Source organism: Pseudophryne corroboree, chromosome 4 (assembly GCF_028390025.1).
Source record: "Pseudophryne corroboree isolate aPseCor3 chromosome 4, aPseCor3.hap2, whole genome shotgun sequence".
Lineage (NCBI taxonomy): Eukaryota > Metazoa > Chordata > Amphibia > Anura > Myobatrachidae > Pseudophryne > Pseudophryne corroboree.
Window position 1 is genome coordinate 468,173,101 of NC_086447.1, and position 24,625 is coordinate 468,197,725.

General features: G+C 45.4%; 1 long non-coding RNA gene across 2 annotated transcripts; it reads left to right on the forward strand.

Annotated features, from left to right (window-relative positions):
- Window positions 1–8,515: 8,515 nt before the first annotated feature.
- Window positions 8,516–11,619, forward strand: LOC134911511 (uncharacterized). Of its 2 annotated transcripts, none has more exons than XR_010176631.1 (3): window positions 8,516–8,585; window positions 9,417–9,687; window positions 11,104–11,619. It is a non-coding gene; the product is annotated as an uncharacterized LOC134911511 (long non-coding RNA). The 2 variants fall into 2 exon arrangements; XR_010176632.1 differs by lacking the exon at window positions 8,516–8,585 and adding an exon at window positions 8,939–9,070.
- The last annotated feature ends 13,006 nt before the right edge of the window (window positions 11,620–24,625 follow it).

Below are 24,625 nucleotides of genomic sequence, written 5' to 3' on the forward strand. Positions count from 1 at the left end.
AATAATTTGCTTATCATAGGTAATAAATCATTCCTATCACTTCATTCTTATTTATGCCACTTTAAGAGAAAATTATTATAATAATATCAAGGGTCTATAATTAACTAAATAAGAATGAAGTGATAGGAATGATTTATTACCTATGATAAGCAAATTATTACGATGTGGTAACTATGATTAAGCTATATAATATAATCTATAGCTTTAATCTTTTGTCTTTATCATAACCCTTAGAGAATAGGGAATGATAAACAGATACTTGATATTTCTATCACATTATTGTATTATTTAACATGAAAGAACTGGTCAAATAACGTCATTTTTCGGTCATCAGATAATTAATTGTTTATAAGTATGAAAGTCTTCCATTTGTCAACTCAGTGCGTCTTTAAAGAACCTTTAGTGGTTTTAAAACAATACGAATCATGAGTGTGTGCTGTAGTTAAATGAATAAAGCTGTGTGACTTAAAACAATTAATTAAACACACCAGGTTGGATTTAAATAATCACAAAGGTATAAAGTCTGCCATTGGCAGCAAGGAGTGATCCGTCTTGAGGAAGTCTCCGGTTGCTAGGAGACTAAACGCGTTGACGCCCACTTCTTTGAAGTTACTCTCCGACTGCTATTCACCGCCACTTCGAACAGCTCCCGCACACCGCTGCAAATACACCCGGCTATCTTCGGCTGAACCCCGCGCCTTCTGCTACAAAGGTCCAGATCACCGAACAACATCACGGGTGAATGTACAAGACCCCACCAAACAGCATCAGCATAAACCATCACAGGGACTTGCTGCTGTATACCGGGTGAGTCTGGGCTGACCTCCGCTGTGAGGACCGTACACCATCATACAATCAATAAGCCGCAGAGTGTAACAGCGGGCAGCATCGATGGGAGAGTGGGGACACATCTATCTCCCTGCGGGGCTGTTCTGTACAGTATCATTGAGCAACAAGTATACCACGTGTAAAATTGCCAAACGGAACCTTCAGGAACCAACACGGGGGTAATTATACTTAAGCCAATGCTGTCGTAATGAGACTCTAATTACTGTGAATCTTTTGCGGGACATTCATTCTAATAACACACTGGGACGCCAGTGTAACTATATATAAATAGCTAATAGGAGAGTAAAGTTTTACACCTTGTTACTATGTGTTCAATTACACCGTTATTCTAGGAGAGTAACGTTTTACACCTTGTTACTATGTGTTTATAAACATTCAATTATACTGTTATACAAAGTGTAATTTTTAGTGCTGAATTACAAGTTTTTTAACTACTTATCTACTATTAACTAGATTTTATACATAAAAGCTACTAAATTACTAATATTTGCATGTTGTGATAAATGTTACATGTTGACAATCTTAGATAAAAAATATCAATACATAAAGTCTCACTGAGTTATTTATTCTACATGACAGACCACACGTAATTAAATTTACAAGGTGTCTCTAAGCGCAGAGTTACTCTTCTTTATTCAAAAATATTTGCCTGCTGGTTGGTCCAGCTGGCCCAAAACATCTATCCCGGGACTGTGGTTCTAGAGATGAGGACTCATATGGGCTTCAGCTGTGCTCTGAATTAGAGATGAGCGGGTTCGGTTTCTCTGAATCCGAACCCGCCAGAACTTCATGTTTTTTTTCACGGGTCCGAGCGACTCGGATCTTCCCGCCTTGCTCGGTTAACCCGAGCGCGCCCGAACGTCATCATGACGCTGTCGGATTCTCGCGAGGCTCGGATTCTATCGCGAGACTCGGATTCTATATAAGGAGCCGCGCGTCGCCGCCATTTTCACACGTGCATTGAGATTGATAGGGAGAGGACGTGGCTGGCGTCCTCTCCATTTAGATTATAAGAGACTGAGAGAGATTTACTGGAGCTGACTAGGAGGAGTACTGTTACTGTAGAAGTGTAGAGACTGAGTGGAGAGAGTTTACTAGTGAGGACAGTGCAGTTTACTTTATAATCCGTTCTCTGCCTGAAAAAAGCGATACACAGCACACAGTGACTCAGTCACATACCATATCTGTGTGCACTGCTCAGGCTCAGGCCAGTGTGCTGCATCATCTATTATCTATATATAATATTATATATATCTGTCTGACTGCTCAGCTCACACAGCTTATAATTGTGGGGGAGACTGGGGAGCACTACTGCAGTGCCAGTTATAGGTTATAGCAGGAGCCAGGAGTACATAATATATTATATAGTGAGTGACCACCAGACACACAGTGCAGTTTATTTAATATATCCGTTCTCTGCCTGAAAAAAGCGATACACACAGTGACTCAGTCAGTCACATACCATATCTGTGTGCACTGCTCAGGCTCAGGCCAGTGTGCTGCATCATCTATTATCTATATATAATATTATATATATCTGTCTGACTGCTCAGCTCACACAGCTTATAATTGTGGGGGAGACTGGGGAGCACTACTGCAGTGCCAGTTATAGGTTATAGCAGGAGCCAGGAGTACATAATATATTATATAGTGAGTGACCACCAGACACACAGTGCAGTTTATTTAATATATCCGTTCTCTGCCTGAAAAAAGCGATACACACAGTGACTCAGTCAGTCACATACCATATCTGTGTGCACTGCTCAGGCTCAGGCCAGTGTGCTGCATCATCTATATATATTATATATCTGTCTGACTGCTCAGCTCACACAGCTTATAATTGTGGGGGAGACTGGGGAGCACTACTGCAGTGCCAGTTATAGGTTATAGCAGGAGCCAGGAGTACATAATATATTATATAGTGAGTGACCACCAGACACACAGTGCAGTTTATTTAATATATCCGTTCTCTGCCTGAAAAAAGCGATACACACAGTGACTCAGTCAGTCACATACCATATCTGTGTGCACTGCTCAGGCTCAGGCCAGTGTGCTGCATCATCTATTATCTATATATAATATTATATATATCTGTCTGACTGCTCAGCTCACACAGCTTATAATTGTGGGGGAGACTGGGGAGCACTACTGCAGTGCCAGTTATAGGTTATAGCAGGAGCCAGGAGTACATAATATATTATATAGTGAGTGACCACCAGACACACAGTGCAGTTTATTTAATATATCCGTTCTCTGCCTGAAAAAAGCGATACACACAGTGACTCAGTCAGTCACATACCATATCTGTGTGCACTGCTCAGGCTCAGGCCAGTGTGCTGCATCATCTATTATCTATATATAATATTATATATATCTGTCTGACTGCTCAGCTCACACAGCTTATAATTGTGGGGGAGACTGGGGAGCACTACTGCAGTGCCAGTTATAGGTTATAGCAGGAGCCAGGAGTACATAATATATTATATAGTGAGTGACCACCAGACACACAGTGCAGTTTATTTAATATATCCGTTCTCTGCCTGAAAAAAGCGATACACACAGTGACTCAGTCAGTCACATACCATATCTGTGTGCACTGCTCAGGCTCAGGCCAGTGTGCTGCATCATCTATATATATTATATATCTGTCTGACTGCTCAGCTCACACAGCTTATAATTGTGGGGGAGACTGGGGAGCACTACTGCAGTGCCAGTTATAGGTTATAGCAGGAGCCAGGAGTACATAATATATTAAAATTAAACAGTGCACACTTTTGCTGCAGGAGTGCCACTGCCAGTGTGACTGACCAGTGACCTGACCACACTGACCACCAGTATAGTTAGTAGTATACTTATATTGTGATTGCCTGAAAAAGTTAAACACTCGTCGTGTGACTTCACTTGTGTGTTTTTTTTTTTTATTCTATAAAAATAAAACTCATTCTGCTGACAGACAGTGTCCAGCAGGTCCGTCATTATATAATATATAATATATACCTGTCCGGCTGCAGTAGTGATATATATATATTTTTTATATCATTTATCATCCAGTCGCAGCAGACACAGTACGGTAGTTCACGGCTGTGGCTACCTCTGTGTCTCTGCACTCGGCAGGCAGTCCGTCCATAATTGTAATACCACCTAACCGTGGATTTTTTTCATTCTTCTTTATACATACATAGTTACATAGACATCTTCTCTTTATCAACCAGTCTATATTAGCTGCAGACACAGTACAGTACGGTAGTTCACGGCTGTGGCTACCTCTGTGTCTGCAGTCGGCAGGCAGTCCATAATTGTATACTAGTATCCATCTCCATTGTTTACCTGAGGTGCCTTTTAGTTGTGCCTATTAAAATATGGAGAACAAAAATGTTGAGGTTCCAAAATTAGGGAAAGATCAAGATCCACTTCCACCTCGTGCTGAAGCTGCTGCCACTAGTCATGGCCGAGACGATGAAATGCCAGCAACGTCGTCTGCCAAGGCCGATGCCCAATGTCATAGTACAGAGCATGTCAAATCCAAAACACCAAATATCAGAAAAAAAAGGACTCCAAAACCTAAAATAAAATTGTCGGAGGAGAAGCGTAAACTTGCCAATATGCCATTTACCACACGGAGTGGCAAGGAACGGCTGAGGCCCTGGCCTATGTTCATGGCTAGTGGTTCAGCTTCACATGAGGATGGAAGCACTCAGCCTCTCGCTAGAAAAATGAAAAGACTCAAGCTGGCAAAAGCAGCACAGCAAAGAACTGTGCATTCTTCGAAATCCCAAATCCACAAGGAGAGTCCAATTGTGTCGGTTGCGATGCCTGACCTTCCCAACACTGGACGTGAAGAGCATGCGCCTTCCACCATTTGCACGCCCCCTGCAAGTGCTGGAAGGAGCACCCGCAGTCCAGTTCCTGATAGTCAGATTGAAGATGTCAGTGTTGAAGTACACCAGGATGAGGAGGATATGGGTGTTGCTGGCGCTGGGGAGGAAATTGACCAGGAGGATTCTGATGGTGAGGTGGTTTGTTTAAGTCAGGCACCCGGGGAGACACCTGTTGTCCGTGGGAGGAATATGGCCGTTGACATGCCAGGTGAAAATACCAAAAAAATCAGCTCTTCGGTGTGGAGGTATTTCACCAGAAATGCGGACAACAGGTGTCAAGCCGTGTGTTCCCTTTGTCAAGCTGTAATAAGTAGGGGTAAGGACGTTAACCACCTCGGAACATCCTCCCTTATACGTCACCTGCAGCGCATTCATAATAAGTCAGTGACAAGTTCAAAAACTTTGGGTGACAGCGGAAGCAGTCCACTGACCAGTAAATCCCTTCCTCTTGTAACCAAGCTCACGCAAACCACCCCACCAACTCCCTCAGTGTCAATTTCCTCCTTCCCCAGGAATGCCAATAGTCCTGCAGGCCATGTCACTGGCAATTCTGACGAGTCCTCTCCTGCCTGGGATTCCTCCGATGCATCCTTGCGTGTAACGCCTACTGCTGCTGGTGCTGCTGTTGTTGCCGCTGGGAGTCGATGGTCATCCCAGAGGGGAAGTCGTAAGCCCACTTGTACTACTTCCAGTAAGCAATTGACTGTTCAACAGTCCTTTGCGAGGAAGATGAAATATCACAGCAGTCATCCTACTGCAAAGCGGATAACTGAGGCCTTGACAACTATGTTGGTGTTAGACGTGCGTCCGGTATCCGCCGTTAGTTCACAGGGAACTAGACAATTTATTGAGGCAGTGTGCCCCCGTTACCAAATACCATCTAGGTTCCACTTCTCTAGGCAGGCGATACCGAGAATGTACACGGACGTCAGAAAAAGACTCACCAGTGTCCTAAAAAATGCAGTTGTACCCAATGTCCACTTAACCACGGACATGTGGACAAGTGGAGCAGGGCAGGGTCAGGACTATATGACTGTGACAGCCCACTGGGTAGATGTATGGACTCCCGCCGCAAGAACAGCAGCGGCGGCACCAGTAGCAGCATCTCGCAAACGCCAACTCTTTCCTAGGCAGGCTACGCTTTGTATCACCGCTTTCCAGAATACGCACACAGCTTAAAACCTCTTACGGCAACTGAGGAAGATCATCGCGGAATGGCTTACCCCAATTGGACTCTCCTGTGGATTTGTGGCATCGGACAACGCCAGCAATATTGTGTGTGCATTAAATATGGGCAAATTCCAGCACGTCCCATGTTTTGCACATACCTTGAATTTGGTGGTGCAGAAATTTTAAAAAAACGACAGGGGCGTGAAAGAGATGCTGTCGGTGGCCAGAAAAATTGCGGGACACTTTCGGCGTACAGGCACCACGTACAGAAGACTGGAGCACCACCAAAAACTACTGAACCTGCCCTGCCATCATCTGAAGCAAGAAGTGGTAACGAGGTGGAATTCAACCCTCTATATGCTTCAGAGGTTGGAGGAGCAGCAAAAGGCCATTCAAGCCTATACAATTGAGCACGATATAGGAGGTGGAATGCACCTGTCTCAAGTGCAGTGGAGAATGATTTCAACGTTGTGCAAGGTTCTGATGCCCTTTGAACTTGCCACACGTGAAGTCAGTTCAGACACTGCCAGCCTGAGTCAGGTCATTCCCCTCATCAGGCTTTTGCAGAAGAAGCTGGAGGCATTGAAGAAGGAGCTAAAAGGGAGCGATTCCGCTAGGCATGTGGGACTTGTGGATGCAGCCCTTAATTCGCTTAACAAGGATTCACGGGTGGTCAATCTGTTGAAATCAGAGCACTACATTTTGGCCACCGTGCTCGATCCTAGATTTAAAGCCTACCTTGGATCTCTCTTTCCGGCAGACACAAGTCTGCTGGGGTTGAAAGACCTGCTGGTGACAAAATTGTCAAGTCAAGCGGAACGCGACCTGTCAACATCTCCTCCTTCACATTCTCCCGCAACTGGGGGTGCAAGGAAAAGGCTCAGAATTCCGAGCCCACCCGCTGGCGGTGATGCAGGGCAGTCTGGAGCGACTGCTGATGCTGACATCTGGTCCGGACTGAAGGACCTGACAACGATTACGGACATGTCGTCTACTGTCACTGCATATGATTCTCTCAACATTGATAGAATGGTGGAGGATTATATGAGTGACCGCATCCAAGTAGGCACGTCACACAGTCCGTACTTATACTGGCAGGAAAAAGAGGCAATTTGGAGGCCCTTGCACAAACTGGCTTTATTCTACCTAAGTTGCCCTCCCACAAGTGTGTACTCCGAAAGAGTGTTTAGTGCCGCCGCTCACCTTGTCAGCAATCGGCGTACGAGGTTACATCCAGAAAATGTGGAGAAGATGATGTTCATTAAAATGAATTATAATCAATTCCTCCGCGGAGACATTGACCAGCAGCAATTGCCTCCACAAAGTACACAGGGAGCTGAGATGGTGGATTCCAGTGGGGACGAATTGATAATCTGTGAGGAGGGGGATGTACACGGTGATATATCGGAGGGTGAAGATGAGGTGGACATCTTGCCTCTGTAGAGCCAGTTTGTGCAAGGAGAGATTAATTGCTTCTTTTTTGGGGAGGGTCCAAACCAACCCGTCATATCAGTCACAGTCGTGTGGCAGACCCTGTCACTGAAATGATGGGTTGGTTAAAGTGTGCATGTCCTGTTTTGTTTATACAACATAAGGGTGGGTGGGAGGGCCCAAGGACAATTCCATCTTGCACCTCTTTTTTCTTTTCTTTTTCTTTGCATCATGTGCTGATTGGGGAGGGTTTTTTGGAAGGGACATCCTGCGTGACACTGCAGTGCCACTCCTAGATGGGCCCGGTGTTTGTGTCGGCCACTAGGGTCGCTAATCTTACTCACACAGTCAGCTACCTCATTGCGCCTCTTTTTTTCTTTGCGTCATGTGCTGTTTGGGGAGGGTTTTTTGGAAGGGACATCCTGCGTGACACTGCAGTGCCACTCCTAGATGGGCCCGGTGTTTGTGTCGGCCACTAGGGTCGCTAATCTTACTCACACAGCTACCTCATTGCGCCTCTTTTTTTCTTTGCGTCATGTGCTGTTTGGGGAGGGTTTTTTGGAAGGGCCATCCTGCGTGACACTGCAGTGCCACTCCTAGATGGGCCCGGTGTTTGTGTCGGCCACTAGGGTCGCTAATCTTACTCACACAGCTACCTCATTGCGCCTCTTTTTTTCTTTGCGTCATGTGCTGTTTGGGGAGGGTTTTTTGGAAGGGACATCCTGCGTGACACTGCAGTGCCACTCCTAGATGGGCCCGGTGTTTGTGTCGGCCACTAGGGTCGCTTATCTTACTCACACAGCGACCTCGGTGCAAATTTTAGGACTAAAAATAATATTGTGAGGTGTGAGGTATTCAGAATAGACTGAAAATGAGTGTAAATTATGGTTTTTGAGGTTAATAATACTTTGGGATCAAAATGACCCCCAAATTCTATGATTTAAGCTGTTTTTTAGTGTTTTTTGAAAAAAACACCCGAATCCAAAACACACCCGAATCCGACAAAAAAAATTCGGTGAGGTTTTGCCAAAACGCGTTCGAACCCAAAACACGGCCGCGGAACCGAACCCAAAACCAAAACACAAAACCCGAAAAATTTCAGGCGCTCATCTCTACTCTGAATGGGAGGTGTTGGCACAGAGGGGATATATTGCAGTGAGCTTGAGAACAAATGTCTCCTCCCTTTCAGATCCCACCTCTTGAGCTGGCTGAATGTCAACAGGAATGTCCTCCTCTGAAATGAAAGTACTGTTGCGTGTAAGTCTAATTTTGTACTGTTAGGAACTTGTTCCTTTGAAAAAGTATTTTACATAACTACATTTGTTAAACCATCTATAAATGTGAAATACTGGTATTGGTCTGAGCAAACAAACACATTTACTGAGTTATTTTGCTTTTGTGTGTTTGTAAATGTTCAGCCAAAAAATGGATGGGTGCTCTGTTTAGACCAGGCATTCCCAACCACGGTCCTCAAGGCACACCAACAGTGCAGGTTTTAGTGATATCCAGGCTGCTGCACAGATGGTTAAATCAAAATAACTGAGCTACTAATTAAGTCACCTGTGCTGAAGCCTGTATATCACTAAAACCTGCGCTGTTAGTGTGCCTTGAGGACCGTGGTTGGGAATGCCTGGTTTAGACCCTCAATTTTACCTTTTTTCAGCATCTAGTAAATGTAGGCCTAAGGATGTTTTTTTAACGAGTTAGAGAGAGAAGGCCTAGGGATATACAGTCCAACATGGGTAAGTGGAACTGGATAAGTGTTAAAGCCAATACATGACATACCTCTTTAAGCGACACTAAACGTGTTGTGCCTTGAGATCCCAGTTACACAGGTTGGTATGTATGTCGTAAGGTATGTTATTTTTTGTAGTGTCTAGGTTTCCCATAGCAACCAATCTGTTTGTGTTTTTTAGTAAATAATACCTTCTGTCACACAATGTGACATCTGTTTGTTGTTTGGTATCAATATGACCACTTTCGAAACAAGCCATTTCCCTCAATATAGCTCCTACGCTATTTTGATTATGTTGAAGTGGGTGTGTTATATTGTTTAATATATATACTTTTTTGAATGTTCCTCACCAGGCAGATGTGGAGACTGCGGAGATATGCATGGAGGGTTCTCCAAGACCTGCATTCGTAGCCTGGCTGACACCTCAGAGATGCATTGCTTTGGTGGAGACATGCGTGAGGTTGGCCCGGCAATCAATGAACGAACATTTACTAATTTATCAGTATTTTCGCCACTACAAACACGCATTGAGATACAACATACTACATACTTCATCATCCTCAACTTCAGCTGGAGTAGAGACAGGGCAGAGGTGATGGCAGTCTTTTTGGGCACTGTAAATGGGTAATAAGCATTTTTTAAATTTTATGCCAATAAACACATGCTATTCTATAAAAAGCAAAAAAAAATTGTATTTAATAATCTAATGGTTGCTATGTATAATATTGTTGTGTGTGTTTTAATTCTGCTTATGAAAAATTGTTGTACAATATAAAATATTGACAGTACATGCAATGCATGTTTGAAAAAGGCTGTCAAACACAATCTGCACACTCACAAATGATGTCAAACTAGAATTTCTTCCAGCAAGACCCATCAAAATAATCCATGTAAGGGATTTAGTAAGTGGCTTTAACATGCTGAAATGCTGACAAACACAACACATAAGTTTTACAAATATTGATGAAATAGATGAAGGTAATTGCCTCCAACTACCATTGCCAACATACATGTAAGTCTGGTGAGCAGGCCCTGAGTAGGGGTCTTATGGTCATGGCCTATAAATTGTTAAGGCCCTATTGTAAGAAGTAGTGGAGATAAGGCCAATGCCATATAGGCATAGTGACCTCATACACTACCAGCCACAATGTCTCCATAAAGGCAAAAAAGAAAAATCGCAATTAGCAAAAGTTTGTGTAAACGAACTACTGTTAAGGGGGACAGTTTACTGTACATTTTGAAATTATTGTGTGGGTATTTGGTGGACAAATAACATAATGTACACATTATGATGGGCCTATTTGAATGTAGAGGCCTGGACCTGTACCACCATCTGCACCAATGGGAATGTTGCCCTGATGGCGATGCAAACACCAAACAACACTGCAAAAACCAAAGGACCTACACACAAATACTACACTAAAACAAAAAAACTAAAAATAAGTTGCACACCTCACAAACACCACATCAATGACAGCAACAAACAACTACAACACTGATAACACAAAGATTAAACCCTACGCACAATGACAAGAAGATTTACACAGTTATATTTAACCACACATTTATACAAACACAAAGTACTTTTAACATATAACACCATATCAACACATTATACCAATGAAACTATATCAGTTACTGTAATTATTGGATAAGCAAAAATAATAGAAATCCACAACACGCAATACATTTTCATCACAAAATATTGAAAACAAACACAGCCACAAAAAACATACTGGATTAGTATTCTGCAGTATATATTAAAACACAATACACAACATATGTATATAAAAAAAAGTGTGTGTATATACATACCAGCCTTACTTTAGCAATCTGAGTCCTGAACATAAGCAGGCCTGACCTTAATATTCACCTGTGAGCCACTAATTAGAACTGAGTACTGAGTATGTGGCGCTCTTCTCATATACACTTGTGAACTATTAACCATAGCTGCACACTGATTGGCCACCTGTATACTTAAATATGGACTCTAAACACACTGGACTACCTTCTGATGAAACCGTGCATTTGTGTTGACAGGGTTTCACACACTGCCTGCACATCATTCTGACCACCCACAAGCCTGGGGACTCCATCTACTGCCCACTACAGCCTCCAGCTGAGAGCTGCGCCCTTCCTCCCCGTGGACATTCCAGTCACCGCCGCTCCCACCCTGAGACATGGGACCAGTATACAGATTGCCAGCTACGCTAGGACCAACGGGACGCAGTGGTGAGCACAATTCTGGCGGTGGGGAGGTAGTAGCATAGCGCACGCTCTGCGGGCTTACTGAACCTAACAGCAGACATCCATCAATACCTTTACTACCAAAACCTGTGGAATTACTGATGGGATACCCCTCTAAGCTTGGCAGTTAAAAACTGGAGCTACAGACATTATCTGCATTAGATGTGGACTGCATATATGTTTCTTGTGGTAAGGACGTTTACAGCGCGGTCGTGAAAATCAGTGTGGAAAATTGTTTTTATCTAATTGTTGATATATTATTCGTATTTTATACCATTTAATCAATAAATTGTGGCAAATGTATTTCTATTGAAGCGCTCTTTTGTGATATTCTTTTATAGCCTTTTTGCGTCTCTATATATATTTAGTATTGCAGAGTACTCATATTTGAGTTGCTTATTATTTTTTTACACAGGTGACCAATCTGATATTAATTGTTCTGTGTGCCTGATTTAACAATTATTATATCACTATAATTGTAGTGATGAGCGGGTTCGGATCCTCGGAATCCGACCCGCCTGAACTTCACCTTTTTTTTACACGGGTCCTAGCGACTCGGATCCTCCCGCCTTGCTCGTTAACCCGAGTGCACCCGAACGTCATCATCCCGCTGTCGGATACTCGCGAGACTCGGATTCTATATAAGGAGCCGCGCGTCGCCGCCATTTTCACACGTGCATTGAGATTGATAGGGAGAGGACGTGGCTGGCGTCCTCTCCGTTATAGTAGAACACAGAGTGACTTAGTTAGTTATAATTGTGGGGAGGATTGGGGACGGGGAGCAGCTGTTAGGGAGTACAGTGCAGGGTTTTGATTATACCACCAGTGAGTTTAATCCTTTGTTTCTCTGCCTGAAAAAAACGCTCCGACCACCATATCTGTGCTCACTCAGTGTGCTGCACTGCTGCATGATATATCTGTGCTGAGTGCACTGCTCTGCTCACACTGCCTAATTGTGGGGACTGGGGAGCAGTTATAGCAGGAGTACAGTGCACAGTTTTGCTGACAGTGACCACCAGTCCAGTATACATTTGTCTGCCTGAAAAACACTCCTGTGTTTTTTTTTCCTTCATACTAGTTTAGCAGTCTGCTGACAGTGTCCACCAGGTCCGTTATACAGTATATTATATATATAAGCAGCAGTACGGTAGGCCACGGCTGTACCTACCTCTGTGTCATCACTCGTCGTCCATAAGTAATATAATACTATACTATCCATCTACATTGTATACCTGTGTTGTTGTTTTTTTCTTCATCCTAGTTTAGCAGTCTGCTGACAGTGTCCACCAGGTCCGTTATACAGTATATTATATATATAAGCAGCAGTACGGTAGGCCACGGCTGTACCTACCTCTGTGTCGTCACTCGTCGTCCATAAGTAATATAATACTATACTATCCATCCATCTACATTGTATACCTGTGTTGTTGTTTTTTTCTTCATCCTAGTTTAGCAGTCTGCTGACAGTGTCCACCAGGTCCGTTATACAGTATATTATATATATAAGCAGCAGTACGGTAGGCCACGGCTGTACCTACCTCTGTGTCGTCAGTGCACTCGTCGTCCATAAGTAATATAATACTATACTATCCATCCATCTACATTGTATACCTGTGTTGTTTTTTTCTTCATACTAGTTTAGCAGTCTGCTGACAGTGTCCACCAGGTCCGTTATACAGTATATTATATATATATATATGTAAGCAGCAGTACGGTAGGCCACGGCTGTACCTACCTCTGTGTTGTCACTCGTCGTCCATAAGTAATATAATACTATACTATCCATCCATCTACATTGTATACCTGTGGTGTTTTTTTTTCTTCATCCTAGTTTAGCAGTCTGCTGACAGTGTCCACCAGGTCCGTTATACAGTATATTATATATATAAGCAGCAGTACGGTAGGCCACGGCTGTACCTACCTCTGTGTCGTCACTCGTCGTCCATAAGTAATATAATACTATACTATCCATCCATCTACATTGTATACCTGTGGTGGGTTTTAGTTGGGCGCAAAATATCTAGAACAAAAAGTGGAGGTTAAAAAAATAGGGAAAGATCAAGATCCACTTCCACTTCGTGCTGAAGCTGCTGCCACTAGTCATGGCCGAGACGATGAAATGCCATCAACGTCGTCTGCCAAGGCCGATGCCCAATGTCATAGTACAGAGCATGTAAAATCCAAAACACAAAAGATCAGTAAAAAAATTACCCAAAAATCAAAATTAAAAGCGTCTGAGGAGAAGCGTAAACTTGCCAATATGCCATTTACGACACGGAGTGGCAAGGAATGGCTGAGGACCTGGCCTATGTTCATGGCTAGTGGTTCAGCTTCACATGAGGATGGAAGCACTCATCCTCTCGCTAGAAAAAAGAAAAGACTTGCGGCAAAAGCACAGCAAAGAACTGTGCGTTCTTCGAAATCACAAATCCCAAAGGAGAGTCCAATTGTGTCGGTTGCGATGCCTGACCTTCCCAACACTGGACGGGAAGAGCTTGCGCCTTCCACCATTTGCACGCCCCCTGCAAGTGTTGAAAGGAGCACATGCAGTCCAGTTCCTGATAGTGAAATTGAAGATGTCAGTGTTGAAGTACACCAGGATGAGGATATGGGTGTTGCTGGCGCTGGGGAGGAAATTGACAAGGAGGATTCTGATGGTGAGGTGGTTTGTTTAAGTCAGGCACCCGGGGAGACACCTGTTGTCCGTGGGAGGAATATGGCCATTGACATGCCTGGTGAAAATGCAAAAAAAATCAGCTCTTCAGTGTGGAAGTATTTCAACAGAAATGCGGACAACAGGTGTCAAGCCGTGTGTTGCCTTTGTCAAGCTGTAATAAGTAGGGGTAAGGACGTTAACCACCTCGGAACATCCTCCCTTATACGTCACCTGCAGTGCATTCATAATAAGTCAGTGACAAGTTCAAAAACTTTGGGCGACAGCGGAAGCAGTCCACTGACCAGTAAATCCCTTCCTCTTGTAACCAAGCTCGCGCAAACCACACCACCAACTCCCTCAGTGTCAATTTCCTCCTTACCCAGGAAAGCCAATAGTCCTGCAGGCCATGTCACTGGCAAGTCTGACGAGTCCTCTCCTGCCTGGGATTCCTCCGATGCATCCTTGAGTGTAACGCCTACTGCTGCTGGCGCTGCTGTTGTTGCTGCTGGGAGTCGATCGTCATCCCAGAGGGGAAGTCGGAAGACCACTTGTACTACTTCCAGTAAGCAATTGACTGTCCAACAGTCCTTTGCGAGGAAGATTAAATATCACAGCAGTCATCCTGTTGCAAAGCGGATAACTGAGGCCTTGACAACTATGTTGGTGTTAGACGTGCGTCCGGTATCCGCCGTTAGTTCACAGGGAACTAGACAATTTCTTGAGGTAGTGTGCCCCCGTTACCAAATACCATCTAGATTCCACTTCTCTAGGCAGGCGATACCGAGAATGTACACGGACGTCAGAAAAAGACTCACCAGTGTCCTAAAAAATGCAGTTGTACCCAATGTCCACTTAACCACGGACATGTGGACAAGTGGAGCAGGGCAGACTCAGGACTACATGACTGTGACAGCCCACTGGGTAGATGTATTGCCTCCCGCTGCAAGAACAGCAGCGGCGGCACCAGTAGCAGCATCTCGCAAACGCCAACTCATTCCTAGGCAGGCTACGCTTTGTATCACCGCTTTCCAGAATAGGCACACAGCTGAAAACCTCTTACGGCAACTGAGGAAGATCATCGCAGAATGGCTTACCCCAATTGGACTCTCCTGGGGATTTGTGACATCGGACAACGCCAGCAATATTGTGAGTGCATTACATCTGGGCAAATTCCAGCACATCCCATGTTTTGCACATACCTTGAATTTGGTGGTGCAGAATTTTTTAAAAAACGACAGGGGCGTGCAAGAGATGCTGTCGGTGGCCAGAAGAATTGCGGGCCACTTTCGGCGTACAGGCACCGCGTACAGAAGACTGGAGCACCACCAAAAACACCTGAACCTGCCCTGCCATCATCTGAAGCAAGAGGTGGTAACGAGGTGGAATTCAACCCTCTATATGCTTCAGAGGATGGAGGAGCAGCAAAAGGCCATTCAAGCCTATACATCTGGCCATGATATAGGCAAAGGAGGTGGAATGCACCTGTCTCAAGTGCAGTGGAGAATGATTTCAACGTTGTGCAAGGTTCTGCAACCTTTTGAACTTGCCACACGTGAAGTCAGTTCAGACACTGCCAGCCTGAGTCAGGTCATTCCCCTCATCAGGCTTTTGCAGAAGAAGCTGGAGGCATTGAAGGAGGAGCTAACACGGAGCGATTCCGCTAGGCATGTGGGACTTGTGGATGGAGCCCTTAATTCGCTTAACAAGGATTCACGGGTGGTCAATCTGTTGAAATCAGAGCACTACATTTTGGCCACCGTGCTCGATCCTAGATTTAAAACCTACCTTGGATCTCTCTTTACGGCAGACACAAGTCTGCAGAGGTTCAAAGACCTGCTGGTGACAAAATTGTCAAGTCAAGCGGAACGCGACCCGTCAACATCTCCTCCTTCACATTCTCCCGCAACTGGGGAGTGCGAGGAAAAGGCTACGAATTCCATGCCCACCCGCTGGCGGTGATGCAGGGCAGTCTGGAGCGACTGCTGATGCTGACATCTGGTCCGGACTGAAGGACCTGCCAACGATTACTGACAAGTCGTCTACTGTCACTGCATATGATTCTCTCACCATTGAAAGAATGGTGGAGGATTATATGAGTGACCGCATCCACGTAGGCACGTCAGACAGTCCGTACGTATACTGGCAGGAAAAAGAGGCAATTTGGAGGCCCTTGCACAAACTGGCTTTATTCTACCTAAGTTGCCCTCCCTCCAGTATGTACTCCGAAAGAGTGTTTAGTGCCGCCGCTCACCTTGTCAGCAATCGGCGTATGAGGTTACTTCCAGAAAATGTGGAGAAGATGATGTTCATTAAAATGAATTATAATCAATTCCTCCATGGAGACATTCACCAGCAGCAATTGCCTCCAGAAAGTACACGGGGACCTGAGATGGTGGATTCCAGTGGGGACGAATTAATAATCTGTGAGGAGGGGGATGTACACAGGGCCGGTTCAAGGGCGCTCTGCGCCCCGGGCAGGAAATGGAGCGTGGCCTAATACAGGGGGCGTGGTCAATTACGCCCCCTGTACATTAAAAGCGCCGCTTGAATGCTGAGCGGTGCGCGATGACGTCATCGCGCACTGCACAGCAAAAGGTCCTCTCCACGAAGGGAAACTAGATGCTATGAGTCTAGTTCCCTTCGTAGAGAGGACCTTTGCTGTGCGGTGCGCGATGATGTCATCGCGCACCGCTCAGCAAAGTTACTCTCCAGGAAGGGAAACTAGACGCATAGCGTCTAGTTCCCTTCAGGAGGCGGACGGGGACGGGGATGGGGACGGGGACGGCAGCGGAGGCGGATAGGGACACAGCGGGCAGCAGTGGCAGATCTTGCCACGGTGCGGCGCCCTCCGGATGGCGCCAGCGCCCTCCGGAAGGCGGCGCCCCGGGCAAAAGTCCTGCTTGCCCGTGGCAAGATCCGCCACTGGATGTACACAGTGAAAGGGGTGATGAATCGGACGATGATGATGAGGTGGACATCTTGCCTCCGTAGAGCCAGTTTGTGCAAGGAGAGATTGATTGCTTCTTTTTTGGTGGGGGCCCAAACCAACCAGTCATTTCAGTCACAGTCGTGTGGCAGAACCTGTCGCTGAAATGATGGGTTCATTAAAGTGTGCATGTCCTGTTTTTACAACATAAGGGTGGGTGGGAGGGCCCAAGGACAATTCCATCTTGCACCTCTTTTTTCTTTCATTTTTCTTTGCGTCATGTGCTGTTTGTGGAGTATTTTTTTGAAGGGCCATCCTGCGTGACACTGCAGTGCCACTCCTAGATGGGCCAGGTGTTTGTGTCGGCCACTAGGGTCGCTTAGCTTAGTCACACAGCTACTAGAGATGAGCGGGTTCGGTTCCTCTGAATCCGAACCCGCCCGAACTTCAGGTTTTTTACACGGGTCCGAGCAGGCTCGGATCTTCCCGCCTTGCTCGGCTAACCCGAGCGCGCCCGAACGTCATCATCACGCTGTTGGATTCTCGCGAGGCTCGGATTCTATCGCGAGACTCGGATTCTATATAAGGAGCCGCGCGTCGCCGCCATTTTCAAACGTGCATTGAGAGTCATAGGGAGAGGACGTGGCTGGCGTCCTCTCCGTTTAGAGAAGAGAGAGACACAGTATTTTGGGGAGCATTATTAGGAGGAGTACTACTATACTGTATACTACTATACTACTTGCTGAAGTGATATTTATAGATTAGATAATAGATAGTGTGACTGTAAGTGTATTATCTGACTTGTGGGGGAGACACTGACAGTGGGGAGCAGTTAGAGTCTGAGAGCAGGACTCAGGGGTACATATAACGTACAGTGCACACTTTTGCTGCCAGAGTCAGTGCCACACTGCCATTGTTGTGACCACACTGACCACCAGTATAATAATATATTTTGTGATTGTCTGCTTAGGCCTCGGAGTACTAGTTGCAAGTTGCAACGTGACCTGAAGTGACCACCAGTTTAATAATCAATCACCACCAGTTTAATATATATATATATATATATATATATATATAATTGTATATAATATATATATATATATATATATATATAATATTGTATACCACCTACCCGTGTTTTTTTTTTTTTTTCATTCTTCTTTATACATACTACTATAGTAGCTTACTGTAGCAGTCTGCGGTGCTGTGCTGACCTGACAGTGTCCAGCAGGTCCGTCATCAGCCATTACATAATAAATATATATAGTACCTGTCCGGCTGCAGTACTAGTGATATTATATTGATTTCATCTCATTATCAATAATTTATCATCCAGTCTAGACTCTATATTAGCAGCAGACACAGTACGTTAGTCCACGGCTGTAGCTACCTCTGTGTCGGCACTCGGCAGTCCATCCATAATTGTATACCACCTACCCGTGGTTTTTTTTTTTCTTTCTTCTTTGTACATACTACTATAGAGTATAGTAGCTTACTGTAGCAGTCTGCGGTGCTGCTGAGCTGACAGTGTCCAGCAGGTCCGTCATCAGTCATCATTACCTAATAAATATATTATCTACCTGTCCGGCTGCAGTACTAGTGATATTATATATACATACATATATATATTGATTTCATCTCATTATCAATCATCCAGTCTATATTAGCAGCAGACACAGTACGTTAGTCCACGGCTGTAGCTACCTCTGTGTCGGCACTCGGCAGTCCATCCATAATTGTATACCACCTACCCGTGGTTTTTTTTTTCTTTCTTCTTTGTACATACTACTATAGTATAGTAGCTTACTGTAGCAGTCTGCGGTGCTGCTGAGCTGACAGTGTCCAGCAGGTCCGTCATCAGTCATCATTACCTAATAAATATATTATCTACCTGTCCGGCTGCAGTACTAGTGATATTATATATACATACATATATATATTGATTTCATCTCATTATCAATCATCCAGTCTATATTAGCAGCAGACACAGTACGTTAGTCCACGGCTGTAGCTACCTCTGTGTCGGCACTCGGCAGTCCATCCATAATTGTATACCACCTACCCGTGGTTTTTTTTTTTCTTTCTTCTTTGTACATACTACTATAGAGTATAGTAGCTTACTGTAGCAGTCTGCGGTGCTGCTGAGCTGACAGTGTCCAGCAGGTCCGTCATCAGTCATCATTACCTAATAAATATATTATCTACCTGTCCGGCTGCAGTACTAGTGATATTATATATACATACATATATATATTGATTTCATCTCATTATCAATCATCCAGTCTATATTAGCAGCAGACACAGTACGTTAGTCCACGGCTGTAGCTACCTCTGTGTCGGCACTCGGCAGTCCATCCATAATTGTATACCACCTACCCGTGGTTTTTTTTTTCTTTCTTCTTTGTACATACTACTATAGTATAGTAGCTTACTGTAGCAGTCTGCGGTGCTGCTGAGCTGACAGTGTCCAGCAGGTCCGCCATCAGTCATCATTACCTAATAAATATATTATCTACCTGTCCGGCTGCAGTACTAGTGATATTATATATACATACATATATATATTGATTTCATCTCATTATCAATCATCCAGTCTATATTAGCAGCAGACACAGTACGGTAGTCCACGGCTGTAGCTACCTCTGTGTCGGCACTCGGCAGTCCATCCATAAGTATACTAGTATCCATCCATCTCCATTGTTTACCTGAGGTGCCTTTTAGTTGTGCCTATTAAAATATGGAGAACAAAAATGTTGAGGTTCCAAAATTAGGGAAAGATCAAGATCCACTTCCACCTCGTGCTGAAGCTGCTGCCACTAGTCATGGCCGAGACGATGAAATGCCAGCAACGTCGTCTGCCAAGGCCGATGCCCAATGTCATAGTACAGAGCATGTCAAATCCAAAACACCAATTATCAGTAAAAAAAGGACTCCAAAACCTAAAATAAAATTGTCGGAGGAGAAGCGTAAACTTGCCAATATGCCATTTACCACACGGAGTGGCAAGGAACGGCTGAGGCCCTGGCCTATGTTCATGGCTAGTGGTTCAGCTTCACATGAGGATGGAAGCACTCAGCCTCTCGCTAGAAAACTGAAAAGACTCAAGCTGGCAAAAGCACAGCAAAGAACTGTGCGTTCTTCGAAATCCCAAATCCACAAGGAGAGTCCAATTGTGTCGGTTGCAATGCCTGACCTTCCCAACACTGGACATGAAAAGCATGCGCCTTCCACCATTTGCACGCCCCCTGCAAGTGCTGGAAGGAGCACCCGCAGTCCAGTTCCTGATAGTCAGATTGAAGATGTCAGTGTTGAAGTACACCAGGATGAGGAGGATATGGGTGTTGCTGGCGCTGGGGAGGAAATTGACCAGGAGGATTCTGATGGTGAGGTGGTTTGTTTAAGTCAGGCACCCGGGGAGACACCTGTTGTCCGTGGGAGGAATATGGCCGTTGACATGCCTGGTGAAAATACCAAAAAAATCAGCTCTTCAGTGTGGAGGTATTTCAACAGAAAAGCGGACAACAGGTGTCAAGCCGTGTGTTGCCTTTGTCAAGCTGTAATAAGTAGGGGTAAGGACGTTAACCACCTCGGAACATCCTCCCTTATACGTCACCTGCAGCGCATTCATAATAAGTCAGTGACAAGTTCAAAAACTTTGGGTGACAGCGGAAGCAGTCCACTGACCAGTAAATCCCTTCCTCTTGTAACCAAGCTCACGCAAACCACCCCACCAACTCCCTCAGTGTCAATTTCCTCCTTCCCCAGGAATGCCAATAGTCCTGCAGGCCATGTCACTGGCAATTCTGACGATTCCTCTCCTGCCTGGGATTCCTCCGATGCATCCTTGCGTGTAACGCCTACTGCTGCTGGCGCTGCTGTTGTTGCTGCTGGGAGTCGATGGTCATCCCAGAGGGGAAGTCGGAAGACCACTTGTACTACTTCCAGTAAGCAATTGACTGTCCAACAGTCCTTTGCGAGGAAGATGAAATATCACAGCAGTCATCCTGCTGCAAAGCGGATAACTGAGGCCTTGACAACTATGTTGGTGTTAGACGTGCGTCCGGTATCCGCCGTTAGTTCACAGGGAACTACACAATTTCTTGAGGTAGTGTGCCCCCGTTACCAAATACCATCTAGGTTCCACTTCTCTAGGCAGGCGATACCGAAAATGTACACAGACCTCAGAAAAAGACTCACCAGTGTCCTAAAAAATGCAGCTGTACCCAATGTCCACTTAACCACGGACATGTGGACAAGTGGAGCAGGGCAGGGTCAGGACTATATGACTGTGACAGCCCACTGGGTAGATGTATGGACTCCCGCCGCAAGAACAGCAGCGGCGGCACCAGTAGCAGCATCTCGCAAACGCCAACTCTTTCCTAGGCAGGCTACGCTTTGCATCACCGCTTTCCAGAATACGCACACAGCTGAAAACCTCTTACGGCAACTGAGGAAGATCATCGCGGAATGGCTTACCCCAATTGGACTCTCCTGTGGATTTGTGGCATCGGACAACGCCAGCAATATTGTGTGTGCATTAAATATGGGCAAATTCCAGCACGTCCCATGTTTTGCACATACCTTGAATTTGGTGGTGCAGAATTTTTTAAAAAACGACAGGGGCGTGCAAGAGATGCTGTCGGTGGCCAGAAGAATTGCGGGACACTTTCGGCGTACAGGCACCACGTACAGAAGACTGGAGCACCACCAAAAACTACTGAACCTGCCCTGCCATCATCTGAAGCAAGAAGTGGTAACGAGGTGGAATTCAACCCTCTATATGCTTCAGAGGTTGGAGGAGCAGCAAAAGGCCATTCAAGCCTATACAATTGAGCACGATATAGGAGGTGGAATGCACCTGTCTCAAGCGCAGTGGAGAATGATTTCAACGTTGTGCAAGGTTCTGATGCCCTTTGAACTTGCCACACGTGAAGTCAGTTCAGACACTGCCAGCCTGAGTCAGGTCATTCCCCTCATCAGGCTTTTGCAGAAGAAGCTGGAGACATTGAAGGAGGAGCTAACACGGAGCGATTCCGCTAGGCATGTGGGACTTGTGGATGGAGCCCTTAATTCGCTTAACAAGGATTCACGGGTGGTCAATCTGTTGAAATCAGAGCACTACATTTTGGCCACCGTGCTCGATCCTAGATTTAAAGCCTACCTTGGATCTCTCTTTCCGGCAGACACAAGTCTGCTGGGGTTGAAAGACCTGCTGGTGAGAAAATTGTCAAGTCAAGCGGAACGCGACCTGTCAACATCTCCTCCTTCACATTCTCCCGCAACTGGGGGTGCGAGGAAAAGGCTCAGAATTCCGAGCCCACCCGCTGGCGGTGATGCAGGGCAGTCTGGAGCGACTGCTGATGCTGACATCTGGTCCGGACTGAAGGACCTGACAACGATTACGGACATGTCGTCTACTGTCACTGCATATGATTCTCTCACCATTGAAAGAATGGTGGAGGATTATATGAGTGACCGCATCCAAGTAGGCACGTCACACAGTCCGTACTTATACTGGCAGGAAAAAGAGGCAATTTGGAGGCCCTTGCACAAACTGGCTTTATTCTACCTAAGTTGCCCTCCCACAAGTGTGTACTCCGAAAGAGTGTTTAGTGCCGCCGCTCACCTTGTCAGCAATCGGCGTACGAGGTTACATCCAGAAAATGTGGAGAAGATGATGTTCATTAAAATGAATTATAATCAATTCCTCCGTGGAGACATTGACCAGCAGCAATTGCCTCCACAAAGTACACAGGGAGCTGAGATGGTGGATTCCAGTGGGGACGAATTGATAATCTGTGAGGAGGGGGATGTACACAGTGATATATCGGAGGATGATGATGAGGTGGACATCTTGCCTCTGTAGAGCCAGTTTGTGCAAGGAGAGATTAATTGCTTCTTTTTTGGTGGGGGTCCAAACCAACCCGTCATTTCAGTCACAGTCGTGTGGCAGACCCTGTCACTGAAATGATGGGTTGGTTAAAGTGTGCATGTCCTGTTTATACAACATAAGGGTGGGTGGGAGGGCCCAAGGACAATTCCATCTTGCACCTCTTTTTTCTTTAATTTTTCTTTGCGTCATGTGCTGTTTGTGGAATGTTTTTTGGAAGGGCCATCCTGCGTGACACTGCAGTGCCACTCCTAGATGGGCCCGGTGTTTGTGTCGGCCACTAGGGTCGCTTATCTTACTCACACAGCTACCTCATTGCGCCTCTTTTTTTCTTTGCGTCATGTGCTGTTTGGGGAGGGTTTTTTGGAAGGGCCATCCTGCGTGACACTGCAGTGCCACTCCTAGATGGGCCCGGTGTTTGTGTCGGCCACTAGGGTCGCTTATCTTACTCACACAGCTACCTCATTGCGCCTCTTTTTTTCTTTGCGTCATGTGCTGTTTGGGGAGGGTTTTTTGGAAGGGCCATCCTGCGTGACACTGCAGTGCCACTCCTAGATGGGCCCGGTGTTTGTGTCGGCCACTAGGGTCGCTTATCTTACTCACACAGCTACCTCATTGCGCCTCTTTTTTTCTTTGCGTCATGTGCTGTTTGGGGAGGGTTTTTTGGAAGGGCCATCCTGCGTGACACTGCAGTGCCACTCCTAGATGGGCCCGGTGTTTGTGTCGGCCACTAGGGTCGCTTATCTTACTCACACAGCTACCTCATTGCGCCTCTTTTTTTCTTTGCGTCATGTTCTGTTTGGGGAGGGTTTTTTGGAAGGGCCATCCTGCGTGACACTGCAGTGCCACTCCTAGATGGGCCCGGTGTTTGTGTCGGCCACTAGGGTCGCTTATCTTACTCACACAGCTACCTCATTGCGCCTCTTTTTTTCTTTGCGTCATGTGCTGTTTGGGGAGTGTTTTTTGGAAGGGCCATCCTGCGTGACACTGCAGTGCCACTCCTAGATGGGCACGGTGTTTGTGTCGGCCACTAGGGTCGCTTAGCTTAGTCATCCAGCGACCTAGGTGCAAATTTTAGGACTAAAAATAATATTGTGAGGTGTGAGGTATTCAGAATAGACTGAAAATGAGTGGAAATTATGGTTTTTGAGGTTAATAATACTTTGGGATCAAAATGACCCCCAAAATTCTATGATTTAAGCTGTTTTTTAGTGTTTTTTAAAAAAAACACCCGAATCCAAAACACACCCGAATCCGACAAAAAAAATTTGGTGAGGTTTTGCCAAAACGCGGTCGAACCCAAAACACGGCCGCGGAACCGAACCCAAAACCAAAACACAAAACCCGAAAAATTTCAAGTGCACATCTCTAACAGCTACCTCATTGCGCCTCTTTTTTTCTTTGCGTCATGTGCTGTTTGGGGAGTATTTTTTTGAAGGGCCATCCTGCGTGACACTGCAGTGCCACTCCTAGATGGGCCAGGTGTTTGTGTCGGCCACTAGGGTCGCTTAGCTTAGCCATCCAGCGACCTCGGTGCAAATTTTAGGACTAAAAATAATATTGTGAGGTGTGAGGTGTTTAGAATAGACTGAAAATTAGTGGAAATTATGGTTATTGAGGTTAATAATACTATGGGATCAAAATGACCCCCAAATTCTATGATTTAAGCTGTTTTTTAGGGTTTTTTTAAAAAAACACCCGAATCCAAAACACACCCGAATCCGACAAAAAAAATTCGGTGAGGTTTTGCCAAAACGCGTCCGAACCCAAAACACGGCCACGGAACCGAACCCAAAACCAAAACGCAAAACCCGAAAAATTTCAGGTGCACATCACTATAATT